This window comes from Pseudophryne corroboree, chromosome 2 (genome assembly GCF_028390025.1).
Source record: "Pseudophryne corroboree isolate aPseCor3 chromosome 2, aPseCor3.hap2, whole genome shotgun sequence".
Classification (NCBI taxonomy): domain Eukaryota; kingdom Metazoa; phylum Chordata; class Amphibia; order Anura; family Myobatrachidae; genus Pseudophryne; species Pseudophryne corroboree.
In genome coordinates this window covers 557,969,897-557,997,183 of record NC_086445.1, presented here as the reverse complement: position 1 = coordinate 557,997,183, position 27,287 = coordinate 557,969,897, and the positions used below count along the sequence as shown (strand labels likewise).

The 27,287-nt window shown below is 48.5% G+C and overlaps 1 long non-coding RNA gene across 2 annotated transcripts in view; it reads left to right on the top strand.

Moving 5' to 3' along the window:
• LOC135050976 (uncharacterized) overlaps positions 1 to 27,287 on the top strand; it is a 187,150-nt gene that overhangs the window by 6,512 nt on the left and 153,351 nt on the right. The window lies entirely within an intron of this gene.

The following is a 27,287-nucleotide window of genomic DNA, read 5'->3' as shown; positions in this document are numbered from 1 at the left end:
GAGAGAGACCAGAGGGTGTATAAGTGAGAGGTGGCAGTCGGGATGAGAAGGCAGTTGCATTCCCCTTCAACCCGGCACCACACTGCTGCTGCTGCTGTCAGTCGTGAAGGGCCTTCTCGGAACCAGAGAGCCAGCCAGTAGGGGTAAAGTATGTAAGTACCAGAGTGTGTGTGGTTATCTGTGTGCGTATTTTGCTATATGTGTGTGTGTGTGTGTGTGTGTGTACAATTGTTTTGCTATGTGTGTTTAGCTGTTTGTGTGTTTTGTCATACGTGTGTATGTGTGTTTTGCTATGTGTGTGTCTTTTACTGTATGTATGTATGTATGTATGTATGTATGTATGTATGTGTGTGTGTGTATATATATATATATATATATATATATATATATATATATATATACACATACACACACACACACACACACACACACACACACACACACACACACACACACACACACACACACACCTAACCGTTACATTGCTCCTCCCGAGGTGTGCTCGCACCCCTGCTGCACTGCCCCAGGAGAGCCTGGATAACAGGGTGAGGTGAGTGGGGAGCCAGAAAAGGAAACCACTGGCACAGGGTTGCACACTGCGGCCGCCATCTTTCTGCAAGCACACTTTCTCTCTGTCACCTCTGCCTCAGTCACCCACTCTATACCTGTTACCCACTATCTCCCTCTCACCCCTGCCTCAGTCACCTACTATCTCCCTGTCGCCCCTGCTTCAGTCATCCACTATCTCCCTGTCGCCCCTGCTTCAGTCACCCACTCTCTCCCTATCACACCTGCCTCACCAGTTGCCCACTCTCTCCCTGTCACCCCTGCCTCACCAGTCACCCAGTACGTCCCTGTCACCACTGCCTCACCAGTCGCCCACTATCTCCCTGTCACCCCTGCCTCAGTCATCCACTATCTCCCTGTCGCCCCTGCTTCAGTCACCCACTCTCTCCCTGTCACCCCTGCCTCACCAGTCACCCAGTACGTCCCTGTCACCACTGCCTCACCAGTCGCCCACTATCTCCCTGTCACCCCTGCCTCAGTCATCCACTATCTCCCTGTCGCCCCTGCTTCAGTCACCCACTCTCTCCCTGTCACCCCTGCCTCACCAGTCACCCAGTACGTCCCTGTCACCACTGCCTCACCAGTTGCCCACTCTCTCCCTGTCACCCCTGCCTCACCAGTCGCCCACTCTCTCCCTGTCACCCCTGCCTCACCAGTCGCCCACTCTCTCCCTGTCACCTCTGCCTCACCAGTCGCCCACTCTCTCCCTGTCAGCCCTGCCTCAGTCACCCACTATCTCCCTGTCACCCCAGCCTCCAACATAACTGCCCCCAGCACAGGAGACATACTTAGCTGTTGGCACACAGTTTTAGCCAGCTTCTGTCTCGCACTATACTGTGTCACCACTAGAGGACCTTAAAGCAGCGATCCCCGCTGCAGCGCCCAACTCTCCAGACCATCGGCCCCCGGCCCTTGGCAGCCGCACATCTCAGTCATCCGCTCTCTCCCTGTCAGCCCTGCCTCAGTCACCCGCTCTCTCCCTCTCAGCCCTACCTCAGTCACCCACTTACAGTTTTTTCTGTGGCACGTGCTATCCATATTTTTCTCTGACGTCCTAGTGGATGCTGGGCACTCCGTAAGGACCATGGGGAATAGCGGCTCTGCAGGAGACTGGGCACAATTAAGAAAGCTTTAGTACTACCTGGTGTGCACTGGCTCCTCTCACTATGACCCTCCTCCAGACCTCAGTTAGAATCTTGTGCCCGGCCAAGCTGGAGGCACACTAGGGGCTCTCCTGAGCTCCTAGAGAGAAAGTATATTTTAGGTTTTTTATTTTACAGTGAGATCTGCTGGCAACAGACTCACTGCAGTGAGGGACTAAGGGGAGAAGAAGCGAACCTACCTAACTGGTGGTAGTTTGGGCTTCTTAGGCTACTGGACACCATTAGCTCCAGAGGGATCGACCGCAGGACCCGACCTTGGTGTTCGTTCCCGAAGCCGCGCCGACGTCCCCCTTACAGAGCCAGAAGCATGAAGATGGTCCGGAAAAGCGGCAGCAGAAGACTTCAGTCTTCACCAAGGTAGAGCACAGCACTGCAGCTGTGCGCCATTGCTCCTCATGTACACCTCACACTGCGGTCACTGATGGGTGCAGGGCGCTTGGGGGGGGGGTGCCCTGAGGGCAATGTTACACACCTTGGCTGGCAAAATCTACACCATATATAGTCCCAGAGGCTATATAGGTGTAAATTAATACCCCTGCCAGAGTTATAAAAACGCGGGAGAAGTCCGCCAAAAAAGGGGCGGGGCTACCTCCCTCAGCACACTGGCGCCATTTCTCCCTCACAGCTCCGCTGGAAGGAAGCTCCCTGACTCTCCCCTGCAGTCTACAGCTACAGAAGGGTAAAAAAAGAGAGGGGGGGGCACTATATTTAGGCGCAGTATATCAAAATATATATATATATATATATATATATATATATATATATATTATATATATATATATATATATATATATATATATATATATATATATATATATATATATATATATATATATATATATATATATATAAGCAGCTATAAGGGGATATAATTCAGTTAGTCCCTGTATTATATAGCGCTCTGGTGTGTGCTGGCATACTCTCTCTCTGTCTCCTCAAAAGGGCTTTGTGGGGGCCTGTCCTTTGTCAGAGCATTCCCTGTGTGTGTGCGGTGTGTCGGTACGGCTGTGTCGACATGTTTGATGAGGAGACTTATGTGGAGGCGGAGCAGATGCCTATAAATGTGATGTCACCCCCTGAGGGGCGGACACCTGAGTGGATGGACTTATGAAAGGAATTACGTGAAAGTGTCGACTCCTTACATAAAAAATTTGACGACATGCCAAATGCGGGACAGCCGGCTTCTCAGCTCGTGCCTGCCCAGGCGTCTCAAAGGCCATCAGGGGCTCTAAAACGCCCGCTACCTCAGATGGCAGACACAGATGTCGACACGGATACTGATACCAGTGTCAACGACGAAGAGACTAATGTAATGTCCAATAGGGCCACGCGTTACATGATTGAGGCAATGAAAAATGTTTTACACATTTCTGATGTAACCCCAGGTACCACAAAAAAGGGTATTATGTTTGGGGAGAAAAAACTACCAGTGGTTTTTCCCCCTTCTGAAGAATTAAATGAAGTGTGTGAAGTAGCGTGGGCTTCCCTCGATAAAAAATTGGTAATTTCTAAAAGGTTACTAATGGCGTACCCTTTCCCGCCAGAGGATAGGTCACGTTGGGAGACACCCCCTAGGGTGGATAAAGCGCTCACATGCTTGTCAAAGAAGGTGGCACTACCGTCTCCGGATACGGCCGCCCTAAAGGAGCCTGCTGATAGAAAGCAGGAGGCTATCCTGAAGTGTATATACACACTCAGGTACTATACTGAGACCAGCTATTGCTTCAGCATGGATGTGACAGGGACACTATATTGCTAACCATAGAGCATATAAAAGATGCAGTCTTATACATGAGAGATGCACAGAGGGATATTTGCCGGCTGACATCTAAAATAAGTGCAATGTCCATTTCTGCCAGGAGAGGCTTATGGACTCGGCAGTGGACAGGGGATGCAGATTCTAAAAGGCACATGGAAGTTTTGCCTTATAAGGGTGAGGAGTTATTCGGGGATGGTCTCTCACACCTGGTTTCCACAGCAACAGCTGGGAAGTCAGCATTTTTGCCCCATGTTCCCTCACAGCCTAAGAAAGCACCGTATTATCAGGTACAGTCCTTTCGGCCCCAGAAAAGCAGGCGGGGAAAAGGCGTGTCCTTTCTGCCCAAAGGCAGACGTAGGGGGAAAAAGCTGCAACAAACAGCCGGTTCCCAGGAGCAAAAGTCCTCCTCCGCTTCCTCCAAGTCCGCCGCATGACGGTGGGGCTCCACAGGCGGAGCCAGGTACGGTGGGGGCCCATCTCAAAAATTTCAGTGATCAGTGGGCTCGCTCGCAGGTGGATCCCTGGATCTTTCAAGTAGTATCTCGGGTACAAGCTGGAATTCGAGGCGTCTCCCCCCCCCCCCCCCCCCCCCTCCCGCCGTTTCCTCAAATCTGCCTTGCCGACAACTCCCTCAGGCAGGGAGGCTGTGCTAGAGGCAATTCACAAGCTGTGTTCCCAGCAGGTGATAGTCAAGGTGCCCCTACTTCAACAAGGACGGGGTTACTATTCCACAATGTTTGTGGTACCGAAACCGGACGGTTCGGTGAGACCCATTTTAAATTTGAAATCCTTGAACACGTATATAAAAAAATTCAAGTTCAAGATGGAATCGCTCAGGGCGGTTATTGCAAGCCTGGACGAGGGGGATTACATGGTATCCCTGGACCTTGATGTCCAGGGATACCATGTAATCCCCCTGCATGTCCCCATTTACCATCCTCACCAGGAGTACCTCAGATTTGTGGTACAGGATTGTCATTACCAATTTCAGATGCTGCCGTTTGGCCTGTCCACGGCACTGAGGGTATTTACCAAGGTAATGGCCGAAAGGATGATACTCCTTCGAAAAAAGGGAGTTTTAATTATCCCGTACTTCGACGATCTCCTGATAAAGGCGAGGTCCAAGGAGCAGTTGTTGGTCGGGTAGCACTTTCTCGGGAAGCGCTACAACAGCACAACTGGATTCTAAACATTCCAAAGTCGCAGCTGGTTCCTACGACGCGTCTACTGTTCCTGGGGATGGTTCTGGACACAGACCAGAAAAAAGTGTTTCTCCCCAAGGAGCTGTCATCTCTAGTCAGAGGCCTCCTGAAACCGAAACAGGTTTCGGTGCATCACTGCACGCGAGTCCTGGGAAAAATGGTAGCTTTCTACGAAGCAATTCCATTCGGCAGGTTCCATGCAAGAACTTTTCAGTGGGACCTGTTGGACAAGTGGTCCGGATCGCATCTTCAGATGCATCGGTTGATAACCCTGTCTCCAAGGACCAGGGTGTCTCTGCTGTGGTGGCTGCAGAGTGCTCATCTTCTAGAGGGCTGCAGATTCGGCATACAGGACTTTGAGGCTGGGGGGCAGTCACACAGGGAAAAAACTTCCAGGGCCTATGGTCAAATGAGGAGATTTCCCTACACATAAATATTCTGGAACTAAGGGCCATTTACAATGCCCTAAGTCATGCAAGACCCCTGCTTCAAAACCAGTCGGTACTGATTCAATCAGACAACATCACGGCAGTCGCCCATATAAATCGACAGGGAGGCACAAGAAGCAGGATGGCGATGGCAGAAGCCACAAGGATTCTTTGATGGGCGGAAAATCACGTGATAGCACTGTCAGCAGTGTTCATTCCAGGAGTGGACAACTGGGAAGCAGACTTCCTCAGCAGGCACGACCTCCACCCGGGAGAGTGGGGACTTCATCCAGAAGTCTTCCAAATGCTGGTAAACCGTTGGGAAAGGCCACAGGTGGACATGATGGCGTCTCGCCTCAACAAAAAGTTACAAAGATACTGCGCCAGGTCAAGGGACCCTCAGGCGATAGCTGTGGACGCTCTAGTGACACCGTGGGTGTACCAGTCGGTTTATGTGTTCCCTCCTCTACCGCTCATACCAAAGGTACTGAGAATAATAAGAAGGCGAGGAGTAAGGACGATACTCGTGGTTCCGGATTGGCCAAGAAGAGCTTGGTACCCAGAACTTCAAGAAATGCTATCAGAGGACCCTTGGCCTCTGCCGCCCAGACAGGATCTGCTACAACAGGGGCCCTGTCTGTTCCAAGACTTACCGCGGCCGCGTTTGACAGCATGACGGTTGAACACCGGATCCTAAAGGAAAAGGGCATTCCAGGGGAAGTCATTCCTACGCTGATTAAAGCTAGGAAAGAAGTAACCGCAAACCATTATCACTGCATATGTTGCGTGGTGTGAGGCCAGGAAGGCCCCAACAGAGGAATTTCAGCTGGGTCGATTTCTGCACTTCCTACAGTCAGGAGTGACTATGGGCCTAAAATTGGGTTCCATTAAGGTCCAGATTTCGGCGCTGTCGATTTTTCTTCCAGAAAAAACTGGCTTCACTGCCTAAAGTTCAGACTTTTGTAAAGGGAGTGCTGCATATTCAGCCACCTTTTGTGCCTCCAGTGGCACCTTGGGATCTCAATGTGGTGTTGGAATTTCTAAAATCACATTGGTTTGAACCACTTAAAACCGTGGATTTAAAATATCTCACGTGGAAGGTGGTCATGCTATTGGCCTTGGCTTCGGCCAGGCATGTGTCAGAATTGGCGGCTTTGTCGTGTAAAAGCCCTTATCTAATTTTCCATATGGATAGGGCAGAATTGAGGACTCGTCCACAGTTTCTCCCTAAGGTGGTATCAGCTTTTCATTTGAACCAACCTATTGTGGTGCCTGCGGCTACTAGGGACTTGGAGGATTCCAAGTTGCTGGACGTAGTCAGGGCCCTGAAAATTTATGTTTCCAGGACGGCTAGAGTCAGGAAAACTGATTCGCTATTTATCCTGTATGCACCCAACAAGCTGGGTGCTCCTGCTTCTAAGCAGACTATTGCTCGCTGGATTTGTAGCACAATTCAGCTGGCGCATTCTGCGGCGGGACTGCCGCATCCTATATCTGTAAAAGCCCATTCCACAAGGAAGGTGGGCTCTTCTTGGGCGGCTGCCCGAGGGGTCTCGGCTTTACAACTTTGCCGAGCTGCTACTTGGTCAGGGGCAAACACGTTTGCTAAATTGTACAAATTTGATACCCTGGCTAAGGAGGACCTTGAGTACTCTCATTCGGTGCTGCAGAGTCATCCGCACTCTCCCGTCCGTTTGGGAGCTTTGGTATAATCCCCATGGTCCTTACGGAGTTCCCAGCATCCACTAGGACGTCAGAGAAAATAAGATTTTACTCACCGGTAAATCTATTTCTCGTAGTCCGTAGTGGATGCTGGGCGCCCATCCCAAGTGCGAATTGTCTGCAATACTTGTATATAGTTATTGTTAAACTAACGGGTTATTGTTGAGAAGCCATCTGTTGAGAGGCTTCGTTGTTTTTCATACTGTTAACTGGGTATAGTATCACGAGTTGTACGGTGTGATTGGTGTGGCTGGTATGAGTCTTACCCGGGATTCAAAATCCTTCCTAATTGTGTCAGCTCTTCCGGGCACAGTATCCTAACTGAGGCTTGGAGGAGGGTCATAGGGGGAGGAGCCAGTGCACACCAGGTAGTACTAAAGCTTCCTTAATTGTGCCCAGTCTCCTGCGGAGCCGCTATTCCCCATGGTCCTTACGGACTTCCCAGCATACACTACGGACTATTAGAAATAGATTTACCGGTGAGTAAAATCTTATTTTAATAAGGTAGAGGGGCCCAATGCATATTGTTGCACCGGGGCCCACCAATCTCCAGTTCCGCCACTGTCTCTATCTCTCTCTTCCCCATATCTCCCTCTCTCTGTCTGGTCCTGGTTTCTGTCTCCCTCTCTCCCATGTGCCCCTCTCTCTCTCCTCCCGATCCTCCCCCCCCCCTCTCTCTCTCTCTCTCCTCCTGATCCCCTCTCTCTCTCTCTCTCTCTCTCTCTCTCTCTCTCTCTCTCCTCCTGATCCTCCTTTCTCTCTCTCTCTCTCTCTCTCTCTCTCTCTCTCTCCTCCTGATCCTCTCTCTCTCTCTCTCTCTCTCTCTCCTGATCCTCCTTTCTCTCTCTCTCCTGATCCTCTCTCTCTCTCTCTCTCTCTCTCTCTCTCTCTCTCCTGATCCTCCTCTCTCTCTCTCTCTCCTCCTGATCCCCTCTCTCTCTCTCTCTCTCTCTCTCTCTCTCTCTCCTGATCCTCCTCTCTCTCTCTCTCTCTCTCTCTCTCTCTCTCCTGATCCTCCTCTCTCTCTCTCTCCTGATCCTCCTTTCTCTCTCTCTCTCCTGATCCTCCTCTCTCTCTCTCTCTCTCCCCTGTTCCTCCTCTCTCTCTCTCTCTCTCTCCATCTCCATCTCCCTCTATCTCCATCTCTCTCTATCTCCATCTCTCTCTCTCTCCATCTCTCTCTGCCCCTGGTTTCTCATTCTCTTTCCAGTGTCTCCCCCTATCTCTCTGCCCCATGTGTCTCTTTCAGTTACTCACCAAAACAGTGATTATGCCTATCCCCAGCTGACCGTGTTCCTTTTTCGGAAGTGCGTGATTATTTTTTTTTTGTGTAGGAGAGAGGGGGGCATTCTTTACCTTGCCCTGGGCACCAAATACCCTAGTTACACCCTTGTTTCTCTGACGTCCTAGTGGATGCTCGGAACTCCGTAAGGACCATGGGGAATAGCGGCTCCGCAGGAGACTGGGCACAAAAGTAAAGCTTTAGGACTACCTGGTGTGCACTGGCTCCTCCCCCTATGACCCTCCTCCAAGCCTCAGTTAGATTTTTGTGCCCGGCCGAGAAGGGTGCATTCTAGGAGGCTCTCCTGAGTTTCTTAGAAAAAGTTTAGTTTTAGGTTTTTTATTTTCAGTGAGACCTGCTGGCAACAGGCTCACTGCATCGAGGGACTAAGGGGAGAAGAAGCGAACCTGCCTGCTTGCAGCCAGCTTGGGCTTCTTGGCTACTGGACACCATTAGCTCCAGAGGGACCGAACACAGGCCCAGCCTCGGAGCCCGGTCCCAGAGCCGCGCCGCCGGCCCCCTTACAGAGCCAGAAGCAAGAAGAGGTCCGGAAAATCGGCGGCAGAAGACATCAGTCTTCACCAAGGTAGCGCACAGCACTGCAGCAGTGCGCCATTGCTCCTCAGGCACACTTCACACTCCGGTCACTGAGAGTGCAGGGCGCTGGGGGGGGGGGGGGGCGGCGCCCTGAGCAGCAATAAAAACACCTTGGCTGGCGAAAATGCATCACATATAACCCCCAGGGCTATATGGATGTATTTTAACTACTGCCAGAATACAGCAAAAAGCGGGAGAAAAGTCAGCCGAGAAGGGGGCGGAGCCTATCTCCTCAGCACACTGGCGCCATTTTCCCTCACAGCTCCGCCGGAAGGACGTCTCCCTGACTCTCCCCTGCAGTCCTGCACTACAGAAAAGGGTAAAGCAAGAGAGGGGGGCACTAATTAGGCGCAGTATTAACAAAAACAGCAGCTATAAGGGGAAAAACACGTCTATAAGGTTATCCCTGTATATATATAGCGCTCTGGTGAGTGCTGGCATACTCTCCCTCCGTCTCCCCAAATGGCTAGTGGGGTCCTGTCCTCTATCAGAGCATTCCCTGTGTGTGTGCTGTGTGTCAGTACGATTGTGTCGACATGTATGAGGAGGAAAATGGTGTGGAGGCGGAGCAATTGCCTGTAATGGAGATGTCACCCCCTAGGGAGTCGACACCTGAGTGGCTGAGCTTATGGAAGGAATTACGTGACAGTGTCAGCTCTTAACAAAAGACGGTTGATGACATGAGACAGCCGGCTACTCAGCTTGTGCCTGTCCAGGCGTCTCAAAAGCCATCAGGGGCTCTAAAACGCCCGTTACCTCAGATGGCAGATACACGCGCCGACACGGATACTGACTCCAGTGTCGACGATGAAGAGACGAATGTGACTTCCAGTAGGGCCACACGTTACATGATTGAGGCTATGAAAAATGTTTTACATATTTCTGATAATACAAGTACCACTAAAAAGGGTATTATGTTTGGTGAGAAAAAACTGCCTGTAGTTTTTCCTGCATCTGAGGAATTAAATGAAGTGTGTGATGAAGCGTGGGTTTCCCCCGATAAAAAACTGATAATTCCTAAAAGGTTATTAGCATCATACCCCTTCCCGCCAGAGGATAGGGCACGTTGGGAAACACCCCCTAGGGTGGATAAAGCGCTCACACGTTTGTCTAAACAAGTGGCACTACCGTCTCCTGATACGGCCGCCCTTAAGGAACCTGCTGACAGAAAGCAGGAGAATATCGTAAGATGTATATACACTCACACGGGTGTTATACTGCGACCAGCAATCGCCTCAGCCTGGATGTGCAGTGCTGGGGTGGCTTGGTCGGTTTCCCTGACTGACAATATTAATACCCTAGATAGGGACAGTATATTACTGACTATAGAGCATTTAAAAGATGCATTTCTATATATGCGTGATGCACAGAGGGATATTTGCCGACTGGCATCAAGAGTAAGTGCGCTGTCCATTTCTGCCAGAAGAGGGTTATGGACGAGGCAGTGGTCAGGTGATGCTGACTCCAAAAGGCATATGGAAGTATTGCCTTATAAAGGGGAGGAGTTATTTGGGGTAGGTCTATCAGACCTGGTGGCCACGGGAACTGTTGGGAAATCCACATTTTTACCCCAGGTAGCCTCTCAACATAAGAAGACGCCGTATTATCAGGCGCAGTCCTTTCGGCCCCATAAGGGCAAGCGGGCAAAAGGCTCCTCATTTCTGCCCCGTGGCAGAGGGAGAGGAAAAAGGCTGCAGCAAACAGCCAGTTCCCAGGAACAGAAGCCCTCTCCCGTTTCTGCCAAGTCCTCAGCATGACGCTGGGGCTTTACTAGCGGACTCAGGCACGGTGGGGGCCCGTCTCAAGAATTTTAGCGTGCAGTGGGCTCACTCACAGGTGGACCCCTGGATCCTTCAGGTGGTATCTCAGGGGTACAAATTGGAATTCGAGACGTCTCCCCCTCGCCGTTTCCTAAAGTCTGCTTTACCGACGTCTCCCTCCGACAGGGAGGTGGTATTGGAAGCCATTCACAAGCTGTTTTCCCAGCAGGTGATAATCAAGGTACCCCTCCTGCAACAGGGAAAGGGGTATTATTCCACGCTGTTTGTGGTACCGAAGCCGGGCGGCTCGGTGAGACCTATTTTAAATCTGAAATCCTTGAACACTTACATACAAAGGTTCAAATTCAAGATGGAGTCACTCAGAGCGGTGATTGCGAACCTGAAAGAAGGGGATTATATGGTGTCTTTGGACATCAAGGATGCTTACCTCCATGTCCCAATTTACCCTTCTCACCAAGGGTACCTCAGGTTTGTGGTACAGAACTGTCACTATCAGTTTCAGACGCTGCCGTTTGGTTTGTCCATGGCACCCCGGGTCTTTACCAAAGTAATGGCCGAAATGATGATACTCCTTCGAAGGAAGGGAGTTTTAGTTATCCCTTACTTGTACGATCTCCTGATAAGGGCAAGATCCAGGGAACAGTTGGTAGTCGGGGTAGCACTATCTCAAGTAGTGTTGCGGCAGCACGGTTGGATTCTCAATATTCCAAAATCGCAGCTGATCCCGACGACACGTCTTCTATTCCTAGGAATGATCCTGGACACAGTCCAGAAAAAGGTGTTTCTCCCGGAGGAGAAAGCCAGGGAGTTATCCGAACTAGTCAGAAACCTCCTAAAACCAGGCCAAGTGTCAGTGCATCAATGCACAAGGGTCCTGGGGAAAATGGTGGCTTCCTACGAAGCAATCCCATTCGGCAGATTCCACACAAGAACTTTCCAGTGGGACCTGTTGGACAAATGGTCCGGATCGCATCTTCAGATGCATCAGCGGATAACCCTGTCACCAAAGACAAGGGTGTCTCTCCTGTGGTGGTTGCAGAGTGCTCATCTTCTAGAGGGCCGCAGATTCGGCATTCAGGACTGGGTCCTGGTGACCACGGATGCCAGCCTGCGAGGCTGGGGAGCAGTCACACAGGGAAGAAATTTCCAGGGCTTGTGGTCAAGCCTGGAGACATCACTTCACATAAATATCCTGGAGCTAAGGGCCATTTACAATGCCCTAAGCCAAGCAAGACCTCTGCTTCAAGGTCAGCCGGTGCTGATCCAGTCGGACAACATCACGGCAGTCGCCCACGTGAACAGACAGGGCGGCACAAGAAGCAGGAGGGCAATGGCAGAAGCTGCAAGGATTCTTCGCTGGGCGGAAAATCATGTGATAGCACTGTCAGCAGTGTTCATTCCGGGAGTGGACAACTGGGAAGCAGACTTCCTCAGCAGGCACGACCTCCACCCGGGAGAGTGGGGACTTCACCCAGAAGTCTTCCACATGATTGTAAGCCGTTGGGAAAAACCAAAGGTGGACATGATGGCGTCCCGCCTCAACAAAAAACTGGACAGGTATTGCGCAAGGTCAAGGGACCCTCAGGCAATAGCTGTGGACGCTCTGGTAACACCGTGGGTGTACCAGTCAGTGTATGTGTTCCCTCCTCTGCCTCTCATACCCAAGGTACTGAGAATTATAAGACATAGAGGAGTAAGAACTATACTCGTGGCTCCGGATTGGCCAAGAAGGACTTGGTACCCGGAACTTCAAGAGATGCTCACAGAGGACCTGTGGCCTCTACCTCTAAGAAAGGACCTGCTACAGCAAGGACCCTGTCTGTTCCAAGACTTACCGTGGCTGCGTTTGACGGCATGGCGGTTGAACGCCGGATCCTGAAGGAAAAAGGCATTCCGGAAGAAGTCATTCCTACCCTGATCAAAGCCAGGAAGGATGTGACCGCAAAGCATTATCACCGCATTTGGCGAAAATATGTTGCGTGGTGCGAGGCCAGAAAGGCCCCAACGGAGGAATTTCAACTGGGTCGATTCCTGCATTTCCTGCAAACAGGAGTGTCTATGGGCCTAAAATTAGGATCCATTAAGGTTCAGATCTCGGCCCTGTCGATTTTCTTCCAGAAAGAACTGGCTTCAGTTCCTGAAGTTCAGACGTTTGTCAAGGGGGTGCTGCATATACAGCCTCCTTTTGTGCCTCCAGTGGCACCTTGGGATCTCAATGTAGTTTTGGGGTTCCTAAAATCACATTGGTTTGAACCGCTTAAATCTGTGGATTTGAAATATCTCACATGGAAAGTGGTCATGCTGTTGGCCTTGGCTTCGGCCAGGCGCGTGTCAGAATTGGCGGCTTTATCTTATAAAAGCCCTTACCTGATCTTTCATACGGACAGGGCAGAATTGAGGACTCGTCCTCAATTTCTCCCTAAGGTGGTTTCAGCGTTTCACCTGAACCAGCCTATTGTGGTACCTGCGGCTCCAGGGGACTTGGAGGACTCCAAGTTGCTGGACGTTGTCAGGGCCCTGAAAATATATGTTTCCAGGACGGCTGGAGTCAGAAAATCTGACTCGCTGTTTATCCGGTATGCACCCAACAAGCTGGGTGCTCCTGCCAGTAGCGGATCTTGCCACGGGCAAGCAGGACTTTTGCCCGGGGCGCCGCCTTCCGGAGGGCGCAGGGCGCCATCCGGAGGGCGCCGCACCAGGGCAAGATCCGCTGCTGCAGTGTGTGCCCCCCGGCCCCCGCTGTCCCCCTGCTGCCGCTGTCCGCCGGGAAGGGAAACTAGACGCGTACGCGTCTAGTTTCCCTTCGTAGAGAGGTCCTTTACTGTGCGGTGCGCGATGACGTCATCGCGCACCGCACAGCCAAGGTCCTCTCCACGAAGGGAACTAGACGCTACGCGTCTAGTTTCCCTTCGTGGAGAGGACCTTTGATGTGCGGTGCGCGATGACGTCATCGCGCACCGCGCATCATTCCAGTCTGTGCAGGGGGCGTAAATGACCACGCCCCCTGTACGAAGCCACGCCCCCTGATGCCGCCCGGGGCGCCAGGCGCCCCGGAACCGGCCCTGGCTCCTGCTTCTAAGCAGACTATTGCTCGTTGGATTTGTAGTACAATTCAGCTTGCACATTCTGTGGCAGGCCTGCCACAGCCAAAATCTGTAAATGCCCACTCCACAAGGAAGGTGGGCTCATCTTGGGCGGCTGCCCGAGGGGTCTCTGCTTTACAACTTTGCCGAGCAGCTACTTGGTCAGGGGCAAACACGTTTGCAAAATTCTACAAATTTGATACCCTGGCTGAGGAGGACCTGGAGTTCTCTCATTCGGTGCTGCAGAGTCATCCGCACTCTCCCGCCCGTTTGGGAGCTTTGGTATAATCCCCATGGTCCTTACGGAGTTCCCAGCATCCACTAGGATGTCGGAGAAAATAAGAATTTACTTACCGATAATTCTATTTCTCGTAGTCCGTAGTGGATGCTGGGCGCCCATCCCAAGTGCGGATTGTCTGCAATACTTCTACATAGTTATTGTTACAAAAATCGGGTTATTGCTGTAGTGAGCCATCTATCCAGAGGCTCCTCTGTTATCATACTGTTAACTGGGTTCAGATCACAAGTTATACGGTGTGATTGGTGTGGCTGGTATGAGTCTTACCCGGGATTCATAAATCCTTCCTTATTGTGTACGCTCGTCCGGGCACAGTATCCTAACTGAGGCTTGGAGGAGGGTCATAGGGGGAGGAGCCAGTGCACACCAGCTAGTCCTAAAGCTTTACTTTTGTGCCCAGTCTCCTGCGGAGCCGCTATTCCCCAAGGTCCTTACGGAGTTCCCAGCATCCACTACGGACTACGAGAAATAGTATTATCGGTAAGTAAATTCTTATTTTTGGTGTATATATAGAATGGATGCACATGTCCGATTTCAGAAAACTTCTGAATATCACTTAAACCAGAAAACTGTACTGCTGCTGGAAGTAAATCTTCCAGCATCCGCCAATCTTAGAGGAACCTACTGGTCCCTCTGCACATATGGCTTCTCTCCCAGTGTGTCCCTGATCTCAGTGATCGGGCAGCCCAGTGGAAATGGAGTCGCCCCCTCTCCACCCTGGACTCTGCTGCTGTTGAAAAGAGAAGCAGAAATTTAAAAGCTGCAGAATGCTCTGACCCAGGAAAGGGGCGTGGTCTAATTAAAATGTGCATGGCCTCACCGGAAAAGACTACCTTATACCCCAGTTTTTTGCCCTGCACCAACAGACCATGGCCACCTGTCAGGTCTCTGGGTTTGTCTGTCCCCGGCGGGAGCACTAGTGGGTCAGTGTTGGTGCGATGTACAAAGCGGGGAGGCAATATGAAAGTCCGGCGCATAAGCGCAGATGTTTATTACACAGGTATCACAGAGTAGATGGTATAGCAGTGAATGATAAACTGAAACCAGGCAATAACATAACAGTGATTGGTAATTGAATCCAAAACAACGGAAAAGTCTCTTGCAACAGAAATAGAAAGTGACTTGATGCTGAATGTGAATGAAATAAACAGAACTCCGGTAAGACTTGGAAAACACACAGTCTCTGTATAACAAAGTCCTTATGGCCTCACTAGGCCCAAACAGGAGACAGTCTCTATGCAATGAGATGGTATACTTGCAGAGAAGCACAGATGGTATGCAATTAGCAGTGCACAGGTAATAATGAATGAAACACCTGAGTAGAGTCTCTTACTGCTTGATGAGCTGGTAACTGGCTGTGGATGAAGTCTGAGGAAAACAGGAGAGCTGAAGTGAGATGAGGCGACAGGAGGTAACCACGAGGAATCGCTGGGAACAGGAACGCAGGAGTCCGGAGAACAAGGCACACGGTATGTGACTCGTTGTCTGAGGCAATGTGAGTGAGCCACGGACTGGGAGTTATACCCATGGCTCTGCTGTGATTGGTCACTGAACTCTGGGTGGAGACACAGTGCTGGATTGCACACCTGGATCAGCTGAGTGCAGGAGTCATGGCAACAACCTCACAGGCAGGACGCCGGCACGCAGCAGAATGCACACAGGACCAGACTTCAGGGGTACTCAGCAATGCGGAATATGACGCTTGCGGTCCATACACACCTGCAGCCGTGACTGGGGCCATGACCTCCGGAGGCCTGCACACCAGCGCGCTGGTAGGTGAGACGTAGCAGAGCGCCGATTCCTGACACCACCACAGGAAAAAAAAAATTTCACCATATTAGGCCCCATACAGTAATGTTCCCTGCACCATATTCCCCATACTGCAATGCCCATGATACATTATGCCCTCCAGTAAAGCTTCTACACGCTGGGTGTCATGCTCGTTGCCAGGGGTTTCATGTCTGGGACGGGTGTAATACACGTTGCCAGGGGTTTGTAATGCTTGTGACCAGGGGTAATGCTCGTTACCAGGGGTGTGTTATCGTTAAACATGTAAAAAAATCAAATGTTTATTCTTACAGTGAAATTTGACATTTCTGAATGAAAAAAAAATAAATTTAAAAAAAGCTATGAAATTCCATAGACAAAAAACCTTACGGTTTCACATGTCCCATTAAGGCTTCTTACACATGATCTTGCATTTCAGAAACCTGTTGTAACTCTTCCACTCAAACTCCAAAAAGCAATGAAATTCCGATCATTAAGGCTGACGCCTTAATGGACGTGTTCCTTGCGCAATACAGATATGGTATGCCATCACAGCCTGTGGGTAAGTGCAGATTCAGCACTCTCACAGAGTGACATTGCTGTCACTCACACAATGGTGGAGCTGCTAATTCACAGATTTGTGTGCTCATTGGAATACACACATGCAGTCTATGCAACTGAAGGTCTGAGCGGAAGACAAAGCTGCTCATACGAGGTAAGAGTGGCGTGGATGGGGGGAGGAGACAGAGCAGTGTGGATGAGGTGACAGAAGTGTGTGGAAAGAGGGAAGACTAAGCAGCATTGATAGGAGGGTGACAAAGAAACACGGGATAATGCAGACTGCAGCGGCAGCGATCGCAGTTTGAATTAGATTGTGGGGTGCGCACGTGCAATGGACACACTGCGCGTGCGTACCCCGGGAGCCCAGAGGGGGAGGGGGAGGGCCTGACATGCGGGGCGGACTATCCCTGTGCTGGGCATCCCCCCGCATGTCAGAGTAAATGATCGTAGATGTGCTAAATTTAGCACATCTACGATCAACTCTGAATTACCCCCACAGATGGGGGGAGGTAAGACAGGTGGGGGGAAAGACAGTGGCACAGATGGTGGGGAGATAGAGCTGTGTGGATGGGTGGACAGTGCCGTTGGATGAGGGGGAAAGAGCAGCACAGATGTGGGAGGGGTAAGAGCAGTACAGATGGAAAGAAACGGCGTGGATGAGGAAGGCAGAGCAGCATGGATGAGGGGAATACAGTCCCAACATCGGAGGCAATAAGTATTTTTACCTTCCCTTGGGGGGTGGCAGCTAGGCCTAATCCTTGGGTGGGTTGGATAGGGCAACCCCTTCCACCCCCCCATAGTGACCCACGAAACTTACCTTCAGGATGTCAGCTACATGAATAGGGTAAGAGTGGTGTGGATAGTGGGTAGATTAAGCAGCACGTATGGGAAGGGAGGCAGAGTGGTGCGGATGGGGGAAACGATGCAGATGGGTTGAAAACACTGGCATGGATGGTTAGAAAACTGGTACAGATGGGAGACAAGACAGTGTGCCATGTATTGGAGGAGGCAGAGTGACGTTGAAGAGGGAAACACTGAGCAGCACAGAGAAAAGGAAACGGTGGTACAGACAAGGCACAGGTGGGGAAAGTCAGATGGTGCAGATAAGTTATACAGACTAGCACAGATGGGAGAATACAGCAGTAGGGATTGGGGAAGACAGAGCAGCATGGGGGTGTATAGGGGAAGTAAGTGTCGATGCATAGACAGTAGATGGGGTATTATCGTTTTAGCAATTAACCAAGATGTTTGAGGGAGCTAAATGTGTGTACTAAGTGATATCGATGTATGGAGTGAGAAGGCTGTTGTGGTGACTGAATGGGATGGTTGTGGGCACTGTGTGGGATGGGAGCACCACAAAACTGCTCAGACCTTCAGTTGCATAGACTGCATGTGTGTATTCCAATGAGCACACAAATCTGTGAATTAGCAGCTCCACCATTGTGTGAGTGACAGCAATGTCACTCTGTGAGAGTGCTGAATCTGCACTTACCCACAGGCTGTGATGGCATACCATATCTGTATTGCGCAAGGAACACGTCCATTAAGGCGTCAGCCTTAATGATCGGAATTTCATTGCTTTTTGGAGTTTGAGTGGAAGAGTTACAACAGGTTTCTGAAATGCAAGATCATGTGTAAGAAGCCTTAATGGGACATGTGAAACCGTAAGGTTTTTTGTCTATGGAATATATATATATATATATATATATATAGCAACCAGTGGAAAATATCTGCGGCACTTGGAGTCTTTACTGCAAAAAGTGTGTATTTTATACAAACATCCCAACCAACGTTTCGGGGCTCACACGCCCCTTTGTCAAGGTGAGCAGACAAAGGGGCGTGTGCTCACCTTGACAAAGGGGCGTGTGAGCCCCGAAACGTTGGTTGGGATGTTTGTATAAAATACACACTTTTTGCAGTAAAGACTCCGAGTGCCGCAGATTTTTTCCACTGGTTGCTACCTTATGTTACTGGAGGCACCGGAGCAGCATTTTTGATGTGAGAGGAGTGCCGGTCCAGAAGCCAGGATAGATATATATATATATATATATATATATATATATATACATATATACGTCTCCAACTCCGGCACTCCACAGACATTCAAACTGTACTGCGCCCGGTGCCTTCCTCATTTCAGCCTCCGTGGCTGCACGCGCAATATACCCCTCCACTGGTGTCACTCAAGGGCTTTTACCTCATGAAAGAAGACACAAGTCAGCTGTTGTAGGGCAACGTTTTAGCGCCGTGTAGCGCTTTTATCAAAGGATTGATAAAAGCGCCACATGGCGCTGAAACGTTGCCCTACAACAGCTGACTTATGTCTTCTTTCATGAGGTAAAAGCCCTTGAGTGCCGCCAGTGGAGGAGTATATATATATATATATATATATATATATATATATATATATATATATATATATATATGTCTTTTACATTAGGGCCTACATTCACAGCAAGACCCCACCCCCACATGCTGGTACCTGTAGTCCCCATGTAAAAGAAATTTAAAAAACACACTCACATTCACACATCTTACCTACAATACTTGTAGCCATTCATATCCTCTTGTCCAAGTAGGCATCCGCGTAACCTGTAAAAAAAAAATCCATACTCACCTATTCCTAGCACAAATCAGGTCCTCTTCAGTGTAAGGTGGCAACCCAGGGGATAAAACAAACAAACAAACAAACAAACAAACAAACCACAAACTGAACTAGACGGACATCAGGAAGTGTATGTGTTTACATATACACTTCCTGTACGTAGGTGAGCGGGACATCTGTCATTATAAGAGCTGCCATCCAATCAGAGGGTGCCTCTGTAAAAGCTGCTCGGTGATTGGCTGCAGGGGCAAATGCATGATTTCCAGAAGGGGTTTTCCAAATGTTTGATTTTAGAACAATTGTTGCCAGCCCATGAAAGATGCATAATTAGCATGTAACAATCTATAGTCTGCCCCAAACAAAGAATACTTTGTGTAATACAATACTTCAGACCTATGCAGGCCCAAGTGATTCTTTGCTGAGAGGAAGGATTTGCACGAAATATAGAATTGGGAATATTAGACAACATTAAAAGCAGCAAACCTTTTTTTGTCAGATAGGTTTATCAATCTGAAATTGTTGGAAATTGATCGTAATCAATATTGTGTGTCAGTGGCTAAAACACACATTTTCTAAAATGTAAAAATTTATATAAAAATAGTCTGTTAGTAAGCACATCAGTTTAGAACCATGGGGGTAATTCCAAGTTGATCGCAGCAGGAAATTTTTTAGCAGTTGGGCAAAACCATGTGCACTGCAGGGGGGGCAGATATAACATTTGCAGAGAGAGTTAGATTTGGGTGGGTTATTTTGTTTCTATGCAGGGTAAATACTGGCTGCTTTAATTTTACACTGCAATTTAGATTGCAGATTGAACACACCACACCCAAATCTATCTCTCTCTGCACATGTTATTTCTGCCTCCCCTGCAGTGCACATGGTTTTGCCCAATTGCTAACAAACTTGAAGCTGCGATCAACTCAGAATTACCCCCCATGTTCATAGATTTAAAATTGATTAAAAAAAAACTATGAAAAATTGACCTCTAGTAAATATAGCCTGAAATATTTAAAGGCTCAGGCTGAGGAGAAAATGGCCCAGTTAGTAAGCAAAGGAGATGTGCAGCGGGCACTTTTTGTGTTTTGTGTTTTGGTTTTGGGTCTGGATCCCTGCTCGTGTTTTGGATCTGGATTGGTTTTGCCAAAACCACCCGTTTCGGGTTTTGGTTTTGGATCTGGATGATTTTTGAAAAAAACACAAAAACGGGTAAAAATCACAGAATTTGGGGGTTATTTTGATCCTACGGTATTATTAACCTCAAGAACATTCATTTCCACTCATTTCCAGTCTATTCTGAACACCTCACAATATTGGTTTTAGGCCAAAAGATTGCACCAAGGTAGCGTGATGACTTTGCTAAGCGACACAAGTGTGCAGGACAAACACCTGGCCCATCTAGGAGTGGCACTGCAGTGGCAGACAGGATGGCAGATTTAAAAAATAGGCCCCAAACAGCACATCATGCAAAGAAGAAAAAGAGGTGCAATGAGGTAGCTGGATGGGTAAGCTAAGCGAAACAAGTGTACGGCACAAATGCCTGGCTCATCTAGGAGTGGAACTGCAGTGTCAGACAGGATGGCAGATTTTAAAAATAGGCCCCAAACAGCACATCATGCAAAGAATAAAAAGAGGTGCAATGAGGTAGCTGGATGGCTAAGCTAAGCGACACAAGTGTGCGGCACAAACACCTGGCCCATATTTTTTGGCCACCGACAGCATCTCCTGCACGCCACTGTCATTTAAAAAAAAAAAAAATCTGCACCACCAAATTAATTGTATGTGTAAAACAAGGGACGTGCTGGAATTTGCCCAGATGTAATACACGTAGAAAATTGGTGCACTTATACGACAGCACCACATAACTTATGTGGCTGCATCACTGGACTGGACTTATACAGCAGTACCCCATGACTTATACGGTAGTACCCCATATCTTATATGGCAGTACCTCTGGACTTATACGGCAGTAGCCTTGGACTTATATGGCAGTACCACTAGACTTATACAGCACTACCCCTGGACTTATACGGCAGTACCCCTGGACTTATACGGCAGTACCCCTTGGCTTATACGGCAGTACCCCTGGACTTATATGGCTGCACCACTGGACTGGACTTATACAGCAGTACCACTGGACTTATACTTCAGTATCACTGGAATTATATGGCAGTACCCCTGAACTTATACAGCAGTACCCCTGGACTTATACGGCAATACCCCTGAACTTATACGGCTGCACCACTGGACTGGACTTATACGGCAGTACCACTGGACCTATACGGCAGTACCCCTGAACTTATATGCCTGCACCACTGGACTGGACTTATATGGTTGTACCAATGGACTTATACGGCAGTACTCCTGAACTTATATGGCTGCACCACTGGACTGGACTTATACGGCAGTACCACTGGACTTATACGGCATTACCCCTGGACTTATACGGCAGTACCCCTGGACTTATACAGCAGTACCCCTGGACTTATATGGCTGCACCACTGGACTAGACTTATACAGCAGTACCAATGGACTTATATGGCAGTACCCCATGACTTATACGGCAGTACCCCTGGACTTATACAGCAGTACCACTGAACTTATACGGCAGTACCCCTGGACTTATACGGCAGTATCCCTGGACTTATAGGGCTGCACTGCTGGACTTATATGGCAGTACCACTGGACTTATATGACAGTACCCCTGAACTTATATGGCAGTACCCCTGAACTTATACAGCAGTACCCCATAACTTATACTGCAGTACCCCTGGACTTATACAGCAGTACCCCTGGACTTATACGGCAGTACCCCATATCTTATATGGCAGTACCTCTGGACTTATACGGCAGTACCCCTGGACTTATATGGCAGTACCACTGGACTTATACGGCAGTACCCCTGGACTTATACAGCAGTACCCCTGGACTTATACGGCAGTACCCCTTGGCTTATACGGCAGTACCCCATGACTTATATGGCTGCACCACTGGACTGGACTTATACAGCAGTACCACTGGACTAATACGGCAGTATCACTGGAATTATATGGCAGTACCCCTGAACTTATACAGCAGTACCCCTGGACTTATACGGCAATACCCCTGAACTTATACGGCTGCACCACTGGACTGGACTTATACGGCAGTACCCCTGGACCTATACGGCAGTACCCCTGAACTTATATGCCTGCACCACTGGACTGGACTTATATGGTTGTACCAATGGACTTATACGGCAGTACTCCTGAACTTATACGGCTGCACCACTGGACTGGACTTATACGGCAGTACCACTGGACTTATACGGCAGTACCCCTGGACTTATACGGCAGTACCCCTGGACTTATATGGCTGCACCACTGGACTGGACTTATACAGCAGTACCAATGGACTTATACGGCAGTACCCCTGGACTTATACGGCAGTACCCCTGGACTTATACGGCAGTACCCCATGACTTATACAGCAGTACCACTGAACTTATACGGCAGTACCCCAGGACTTATACGGCAGTATCCCTGGACTTATAGGGCTGCACCCCTGGACTTATATGGCAGTACCACTGGACTTATATGACAGTACCCCTGAACTTATATGGCAGTACCCATGAACTTATACAGCAGTACCCCATAACTTATACGGAAGTACCCCTGAACTTGTATGGCTGCACCACTGGCCTGGACTTATATAACACTATCCCTGGACTTATACGGCAGTACCTCTGGACTTATACGGCAGCACCACTGGACTTATGGCAGCACAGGACACCACCACTGGACTTATGGCAGCACAGGACACCACCACTGGACTCATGCAGCACAACACAGCACGACTGCATGGACTTAAACAGCAGCACTGGGCTTATGGCAGCACAGGACACCACCACTGTGATTGGACTGATGCAGCACAAGACATCACCGCTGGACTAATGCAGCACAAGACAGCACTGGAATGACACATAAGAGCAGGTCACCACCCGACGCGGCACACTACATTCCCGCACAGACACGTTCTCTCACTACACTCTCCAGGACTGGAGTGAAGATGGTGGCGATGTGCAGCTCGTTATTTGAAATCCAAAACCCGCGGGAATCCGATAGCGGGATGATGACATTTTGCCTCGTTCAGGTTTCTGAGACTGGTGGGAAGTCTCGAGATGGGCTCGGATCCGGGCTCGGGACGTGATGTTCGGTAGGGTTCGGTTCTCAGGGAACCGAACCCGCTCATCCCTAGAATTAATATATAAATGTTCATTGTGTACAGAAGATAAAGAAGGACACAGATACCAGTTTAGGTCCAAGAATACTGAAGTAAAGAATATACAGGCCTCAACACGCCTGCACCTGGCTAGCCACTCCCTGGTTACCACCCAAAAATACCCACCAGTATTACCTTTTCCATCGGGTCCTATGCTCATTGTGACTTAGACCCTTGAGCAGACAGGAAGCATCAGTTGCTTGCTTCCAACAGTCCTCAGAATTACTGGGTGTGGAGATATTTTAAGGTGACACATCTCCAGAAGCCCCCATGCTCTTCACTTGAAATTTCCATTGTGCAACACCATATGTGTGCATGTAATATACATAGCTGTTATTAAGTTTTGCCTTGCTTGTGCGTTTCCCTGATATTTTGTATTCTAAATATAATACATTAAAAGCTATGTTTTAATAATACAGTCATCATAAGACAACAAGAGTGCACAACAATGGAGTCTTCTTTTGATGCATTACTTGTGACTCCCTCTTTTGAGTACTAATACGAATTTATCCAGAATAAAAATAAAATAGTATTCAAATGGCGTCATTTTTTGTATTTGCCCTGGATGCCATCAACCCTATTTACACTTATGTATAAAGTTATCATAAATCTAGTTCTTATCCTCAGTCAAACTCTGTGATTATATGTTTATAAATGGGATCCTCTCTTGAACTGAGGACTGTGCTACTACTTTGTAACATGGCGGAAGAACTCTCCAGAATAAATACTTGTAAACTGAAGAAAGAATGCTTGTTGACAATAGTTGAAGAACACTGGCAAATGAGGACTTGAAGATTAAAGAGTTCAGAAGAATAAAGACTTGCAGACTGAAGAGTGTATGCTTGGCAAACAAGGCAGAAGAGCACTGAAGAATAAAGACTTGCAGACTGAAGAATGTATGCTTTGTAAATAAGACTGAAGAGCACTGAATAATAAAGACTTGCAAACTGAATAATGTATCCTTGGCAAACAATGCTGAAGAGCACTGTTCCTGACTCAGGAATCCCTTGACAATCTCAAGGTTCCTGAGGGTGCCACATGAGTAGCGGCCAGCTGCGGGCAGTGGGACTGGAGTGACTGCCAGCGACTGCTCAGCTTAAGGTTGCAGAGGTGACAAGAGACACCGAGCCGGATAACAACTGGAACACACCAATCACCACAGGAGAATACTTTGGGACCACAGAGCTGGAGCACCTGCTCATGACAGTAACTGAAGCAATGGCAGCGCTTGTAGCAAAGCTGACCTGTTTTATCAGAGGAACCTGCCTGGGATTGGCTGAGGAAACCATGGAGCCTCAACAATTGGCTCCTCAGAACTGGTCTCCAACATGGCAGCTCCCAGCTCAGTGGACACGCCAGGCAGCGGCATCTAGCCTGCCAGGCAATCTGCCTTCAACACTCCAGTGGCCGCACTGGATGCCCCAGTCGGGCGCGACACAGCCTCACCTCAAACTGCAGCAGTCCTCTGCCACCATAGCCCCACCAGACATGGGACAGGCAGCCCTTGGTTGCCAAAGGTAAGACCCCAGACCCTGACAGTACCCCTTCCTTTGAGGGTGGACTCCAGACACCCTTGAACTTTAGTAGTATTCTTTGCATGAAAGACCCGGACTAACTTTGGAGCATGGACATCCTTAGCAGAAACCCAGGATCTTTCCTCTAGGCCATACCCGTTCCAGTCTATGAGATACTGGAGGCGACCATACTGTCAACGTGAATTTTAGGCAGGGAGGCCCTGAAACGATTAAGCACCAAGGGCTTCAAGAGAGAAATATGGAAAGTTTTGGGAATCCTTAAATAAGGTGGAAACTTCACTTTGTAAGCAACGGGAATTCAAATTCTTTTCAATGGGAAAAGGTCCAAAAAAACGGGAGTGAACTTTTTAGATGGTACTTTAAGTCTTATGTTATGTGTAGAGACCCAAACTTGGTCTCCCACCTTGAGGCTAGGGACTGCCTTTGGTTAACAACCAGAAAAAGATTTATATTTCTTGGATGACTTGATCAGAGCCTCGTGCGCCTGCTTCCAAATCTTAGTGAGTTGTCGGAGAGCTTGTGCCGCAGTAGGAACCTCGAGAGCAGGTAGAAGGTGGAAGTCCAGGACTCGAGGATAGAATCCAATGGCGTAAAACCAATAGACGTATGGAAGAGATTATTTATTATGGGCAAATTCTGCAAATGGGAGAGTCCAACCAGTCGTCTTGGGAGGAAGACATAAAAAACCGCATAAAAGTCTCTAAGTCCTGGTTCACTCTTTCTGTCTGTCCATCCTACTGAGGGTGGTATGTGGAGGAGAAATTTAATTTAATACCAAAAGCTGAGCAGAGCGATCTCCAGAACTTGGCGATGAATTGGGGTCCACGGTTTGAAATAATTTCCCGAGGTAAACCATTTAGTCTAAAGATCTCTGAGATGAACTGTTTCAACAATTGGGGTGCAGATGGAACCCCTGACAGAGGGACAAAGTGTGCCATTTTAGAAAATTGACCCAGATGGTGTTCCGATCTCTTGAAGGTGGTAAGTCTGTAACAAAATCCATCGAAATATGGGTCCATGGTTGCATGGGTAAAGGCAACGGACGTAGAAGTCCAGGAGGACTTGCCCCACCTATTTCGCAAGTATGTTCCATGAGTGTAAGCAAGTATGCATATAATTAGGTAATTAAGGATAATAGTAGCTAGAATTAAATAAATAATTCAGTGTGTGAGGCAGAGCCGTAACTAGATTTTTTGGTGCTCTATGCCAGAAAGAGAATTGGTGCCCCCCCCCCCAATTTTCCAATAAGGACACAAGGCACATGCCTCATGGGGAAGGGGCATGATAAAATTGATCCCAGCGAAAGCCCATGATGCCCCTTCCCGCATTTATGTATATCTTTATACCACATTCATGCACTTAACCCGAGTACTCGCTGTCATTCAGCCACAATACACCTCATTATAATAATAATACATTTAAAAATACTGCCCCACCCAGGACTCAAACCCTCAACCTGCTGCATCCCAGCTAAATACCCCACCCACCGAGCCACTTGATCCCACATAAAAACTATGAGATTTCTATCTATATGAAGCCACCTGTACCCCGTAAAACTATAATCAGCACCATAAACATGCCTTTGTACGGCGCTGCGAAACACTTGTGGGGCCTTATAAATAAAATGTAAAAATAATAATAATAATAATAATAATAATACACAGATCCATGTAGTGTGCAGCCACACATCCAGTCCCTTTGCAGCCACATGCTACGCAGCCACATCCGCCGAACCCCTTCACAAAGTACAAGGTAAGGTTAAAAAAGTTAGAACTCTCCAGCTTGGAATTCTCTATCTTTCTATGCAAGGGCAGATAGCTCAATGAATAGAGTGTCCAACTGCAATGCCATAGGCAACAGTTTCGAATCCCGAGCACATCAGCATCCTGAAATGTAAAAAGGACTGTGCGACTGAACAACAAAGAGCTATAAAGTCAAGTCCATGAAAGCTGTATAGGTATTAGCGACAGAAGGGGTAGGGGTAGGAGAAGGGGCAGCCAGGAGATGCTGGGCCTGAAAAAGGGGGGAAGCTGAAAGTGAAAGTAACTGACAAGTACTACCAACAGCACCCCCTACCAAGCATCGCTACGTGCGGTGGCACACTCCGCACACACCTAGTTACGACCCTGGTGTGAGGTCACTCACATTTCATAGTGCCTTGTACAAAGTTATAGAAAAATGAAAATACATGTTATAAAATATGCAATTTTGTGAATGTTAAACGTTACATCAATTCGTGTGGAAAGCACAAGGACAAAACTTTTTCCCAGCAATAACTAAATAATCAGATTTATATGCCACTTCACTTGGAGACCAGGGGACTTTGATTTTATAGTCTTTTGTAGTTAGATAAAGGATTTTTTTGCTGACTTTTATGGACAACCTTCAAAGATTTCCATACATATTGTAATTCCCAAATGTTCAATGGCAGAGAACCTTTATGTCTACAACACTGCATGAGCATTATTATAATCCATGTTGTCAGAAGTTTACCATCATGCTTTCTTATGCTTCAAATTGAGGCATCAGCCTGCAGTCAGAATAAGACGGTACTGTGTAACACACCCTTACTGATCTGCTAAGAAAGAATGTGACACTCAAAAGGCGCAACTGCCCTTTCAATCACAGAATACTCAGGAGACCCCTTGCTGTTTGTGTCTGTCTTCTCCGACCAGGGTTG